Source organism: Schistocerca piceifrons, unplaced genomic scaffold (assembly GCF_021461385.2).
Source record: "Schistocerca piceifrons isolate TAMUIC-IGC-003096 unplaced genomic scaffold, iqSchPice1.1 HiC_scaffold_1197, whole genome shotgun sequence".
Classification (NCBI taxonomy): Eukaryota; Metazoa; Arthropoda; class Insecta; order Orthoptera; family Acrididae; genus Schistocerca; species Schistocerca piceifrons.
The window spans coordinates 40001-45000 of record NW_025727012.1 but is presented as its reverse complement, the minus strand read 5'-3'; the positions used below and the strand labels follow the sequence as shown (position 1 = coordinate 45000).

Here is a 5000-nt window from a genome sequence, read left to right as displayed (position 1 = left end):
ACTCGAAGGAGAGGTCCCGCCGACGCTCGCACCGGCCGCTACGGGCCTGGCACCCTCTACGGGCCGTGGCCTCATTCAAGTTGGACTTGGGCTCGGCGCGAGGCGTCGGGGTAGTGGACCCTCCCAAACACCACATGCCACGACAGGCGGCAGCCTGCGGGGTTCGGTGCTGGACTCTTCCCTGTTCGCTCGCCGCTACTGGGGAATCCTGTTAGTTTCTTTTCCTCCGCTTAGTAATATGCTTAAATTCAGCGGGTAGTCTCGCCTGCTCTGAGGTCGTTGTACGAGGTGTCGCACGCCACACCGCCAGCCGGCTGTGCACGCTACCGAGAAAGTACCGGTATGCGAACCGCCAGGCGACGGGCGCGCATCGCACGTTTGAGGAGACGCGGCCGGCCCCACAGGCGGCCGCGACACTCCCAGGTCTGCGAAGCGGGGCAAACGCCGCGCGCTTCAGTATACGTAGCCGACCCCTCAGCCAGACGTGGCCCGGGAACGGAATCCATGGACCGCAATGTGCGTTCGAAAACGTCGATGTTCATGTGTCCTGCAGTTCACATGTCGACGCGCAATTTGCTGCGTTCTTCATCGACCCACGAGCCGAGTGATCCACCGTCCTGGGTGATCTTTTCTCAGTTTCCGCCGTCTCTTTCGAGACGGTCGCATAGGCGGGAGTGAGGCGTGTGGCGGCCCCTGTTCCAGCGTTCTGTGTCCAACGGCCTCACGGCCGACGGGCGTCGTACGGCTCCACACCGGAGCGGACAGGCACTCGGGCGAAAGTCATTCAAAACCGGCGCCAGGCGCCAGGTGCCGCAGGCCAGCCGCTCCAGCGCTTCAGCGCTCGTACCACACAACATTGCCGCTAGTTTTGAGAGGCACGCGTGGTTCCGCACGCGGCGCACGGCTACGGCGAGCCGTACAGGTAGCGTGTTGCGCGACACGACACGCACATCGAAAGACATGCAGTCTAGTCGGTAATGATCCTTCCGCAGGTTCACCTACGGAAACCTTGTTACGACTTTTACTTCCTCTAAATGATCAAGTTTGGTCATCTTTCCGGTAGCATCGGCAACGACAGAGTCAATGCCGCGTACCCAGTCCGAAGACCTCACTAAATCATTCAATCGGTAGTAGGCGACGGGCGGTGTGTACAAAGGGCAGGGACGTAATCAACGCGAGCTTATGACTCGCGCTTACTGGGAATTCCTCGTTCATGGGGAACAATTGCAAGCCCCAATCCCTAGCACGAAGGAGGTTCAGCGGGTTTACCCCGACCTTTCGGCCTAGGAAGACACGCTGATTCCTTCAGTGTAGCGCGCGTGCGGCCCAGAACATCTAAGGGCATCACAGACCTGTTAGTGGCTCAATCTCGTGCGGCTAGAAGCCGCCTGTCCCTCTAAGAAGAAAAGTAATCGCTGACAGCACGAAGGATGTCACGCGACTAGTTAGCAGGCTAGAGTCTCGTTCGTTATCGGAATTAACCAGACAAATCGCTCCACCAACTAAGAACGGCCATGCACCCACCACCCACCGAATCAAGAAAGAGCTATCAATCTGTGTCAATCCTTCCGGTGTCCGGGCCTGGTGAGGTTTCCCGTGTTGAGTCAAATTAAGCCGCAGGCTCCACTCCTGGTGGTGCCCTTCCGTCAATTCCTTTAAGTTTCAGCTTTGCAACCATACTTCCCCCGGAACCCAAAAGCTTTGGGTTTCCCGGAGGCTGCCCGCCGAGTCATCGGAGGAACTGCGGCGGATCGCTGGCTGGCATCGTTTATGGTTAGAACTAGGGCTGGTATCTGATCGCCTTCGAACCTCTAACTTTCGTTCTTGATTAATGAAAACATACTTGGCAAATGCTTTCGCTTCTGTTCGTCTTGCGACGATCCAAGAATTTCACCTCTAACGTCGCAATACGAATGCCCCCGCCTGTCCCTATTAATCATTACCTCGGGTTCCGAAAACCAACAAAATAGAACCGAGGTCCTATTCCATTATTCCATGCACACAGTATTCAGCGGGCTTGCCTGCTTTAAGCACTCTAATTTGTTCAAAGTAAACGTGCCGGCCCACCGAGACACTCAATAAAGAGCACCCTGGTAGGATTTCAACGGGGTCCGCCTCGGGGACGCACGAGCACGCACGAGGCGGTCGCACGCCTTCGGCTCGCCCCACCGGCAGGACGTCCACGATACATGCCAGTTAAACACCGACGGGCGTGTGAACCAACAGCGTGGGACACAAATCCAACTACGAGCTTTTTAACCGCAACAACTTAATATACGCTATTGGAGCTGGAATTACCGCGGCTGCTGGCACCAGACTTGCCCTCCAATAGATACTCGTTAAAGGATTTAAAGTGTACTCATTCCGATTACGGGGCCTCGGATGAGTCCCGTATCGTTATTTTCGTCACTACCTCCCCGTGCCGGGAGTGGGTAATTTGCGCGCCTGCTGCCTTCCCTTGGATGTGGTAGCCGTTTCTCAGGCTCCCTCTCCGGAATCGAACCCTGATTCCCCGTTACCCGTTACAACCATGGTAGGCGCAGAACCTACCATCGACAGTTGATAAGGCAGACATTTGAAAGATGCGTCGCCGGTACGAGGACCGTGCGATCAGCCCAAAGTTATTCAGAGTCACCAAGGCAAACGGACCGGACGAGCCGACCGATTGGTTTTGATCTAATAAAAGCGTCCCTTCCATCTCTGGTCGGGACTCTGTTTGCATGTATTAGCTCTAGAATTACCACAGTTATCCAAGTAACGTGGTACGATCTAAGGAACCATAACTGATTTAATGAGCCATTCGCGGTTTCACCTTAATGCGGCTTGTACTGAGACATGGCATGGCTTAATCTTTGAGACAAGCATATGACTACTGGCAGGATCAACCAGGGAGCTGCGTCAACTAGAGCTGAGCAGCCGGCCGCCCGGGAGTGTGTCCCGGGGGCCCGCGCGAACACGCAAGCGTCCGCTCAATCATTCTGCAAACAGGAGGAGGCTGAGCTCCCCTGCACAATACACCTCGAAACCCTCTCAGGTCCCGGCGGCGCGCAGCGCCGTCCCAAGTACTTGGTCGGGTTCGAGAGAGGCGCAATCGCCCGGAGTTAGGCGAGTAGACGCTTTCGGTGCGACCACCCGTGCTCCCAACTGAGCTTGCCGCTGCCGACAGAGGCCCGGGAGCGTGCTGTCGTGCATTGCCGGCGGGAGACAACACGCGCCACCTACGGTGACCGGCAGCTCCAACGCCAGCGCCACAGAAGGACAAAAGCCCCACTTGGGTGCCGAAGCGAACTCTCCCAGCACAGCGCACGCGCCAACACATCCGCACAGCTGCGATACAAACCACCAGCGAGAACCGCTGGGGGCGACCGAGCAGCAGACGGCGTCGCGGCGCCGAGCGCCGGGCGGCGGCGCATCCTCAACGCACACAGTCCTCAATCGGACCAGCACACTGAAGATGTCCACCGCGCTTCGCACCGGGGCCCGCGAGGACCTACTTTGGCCGCACGGCGCCGCGCGCAGGGTGCGCCGGCGCGCAGCTGCGACGCCTGCCGCGTCCGTCGGCCGGCGCGCCTGCCACTGGCCGCCCCCACCAGCCGGCTGTAGCGGCGTGCGCCCACGCACCGCGCGGCCAGCACGCCGGGAGGCGCCCCCTCACCGGCCGGGGACGGTCCCACCAGCCACCGCCGCGTATCGCTTCACACCCCAGATGCCGGTTCAGTTTCGTCGGCATGGTGGGTATCGCTGAACAACCGGTTCGTACCTCAACCTATCGTCGCCATCACCGATTCACCCCTAGCGAGAACAACCGCACCACAACAGGTTACCATTTGTTCATTTGCGTAACTTCACCAGAAAACGCAGGCGTCCATCGCCATTTGCAACTTCAACGATTATTGCATGCCTGTGTCAGGTGTCACGCCACACTACGTCTGCCCACATACACGCAACAAAATGTGCACGCCTAGACAATACGTGGAAGGTGGCCCCCGTACGTATGCGATGTCCATTGCCTCGAACGACTGTCAACCGGCCTCTGTAGCAATGTCGCAGATATGGAACGCGGTGGCACCATGCCATCACGGTGTGTGAGGAGAGACGACTAGGTCCGAATACATCAACAGACAGCTCATGCTGATCGCCATCCACGGCGTCCGTTCCTCCACACGTCTCTATGGCGTACCACACTGCAATCCAGCTCTCATAGGGAGACGGACACGTAGCTGCGTGCACAATATTTGCACTGTATGGTCCGCCGTTTTGGGCGCAGTCGTTTGTACGGTCACACATGTGCCACGATGTATCATTCGGTACATAAGGACGAATGTGCATTACAGATTGTGGTTTACGCGTACGACATTAGCGGACGGTTGACACAGGCCGCACCACAACGTAGCCTGAGTACGTCGCATGCGAAGGGCATTGAACATGCAAACTTCTCACCAACCAGCTTGCGAAGGCAGGGGGGCAAGGTGGGGACGTGGGGAGGGGCGGCATGTACGTCCTGCTGCCATCCACATTACAGTGTACAGCAGGAGCATGTGGAAAGTCAGCAAGACTTGCAAGGTGTTTAACATGAAGCGATACACAGGGGAGCGGGCAGTGCGAGTAGCGAACTATATTGCGAGGGTTGCGGGTGGGCAACACTACACTAATTGAACGAGTCGTATAACAATTACAGAGCAGGTTTAGGCGACAACATGGGTTACGTTAGGGGACAACGTGGGTTACGTTAGGGACAACGTGGGTTACTTTAGGGGACAACGTGGGTTAGGTTAAGGCACAACGTGGGTTAGGTTAAGGCACAACGTGGGTTAGGTTAAGGCACAACGTGGGTTAGGTTAAGGCACAACGTGGGTTAGGTTAAGGCACAACGTGGGTTAGGTTAAGGCACAACGTGGGTTAGGTTAAGGCACAACGTGGGTTAGGTTAAGGCACAACATGGGTTAGGTTAAGGCACAACATGGGTTAGGTTAAGGCACAACATGGGTTAGGTTAAGGCA

General features: G+C 57.1%; 1 non-coding gene and 2 pseudogenes across 1 annotated transcript; all 3 read right to left on the bottom strand.

The window, feature by feature from the left end:
* Nucleotides 1–279, bottom strand: part of LOC124729261 — a 4208-nt pseudogene extending 3929 nt beyond the window's left edge.
* A 189-nt stretch (nt 280–468) lies between these two features.
* On the bottom strand, nt 469–624 carry LOC124729247 (annotated as a pseudogene).
* A 351-nt stretch (nt 625–975) lies between these two features.
* On the bottom strand, nt 976–2892 carry LOC124729254. The gene has a single exon (XR_007007570.1). It is a non-coding gene; the product is annotated as a small subunit ribosomal RNA (ribosomal RNA).
* Nucleotides 2893–5000: the final 2108 nt, after the last annotated feature.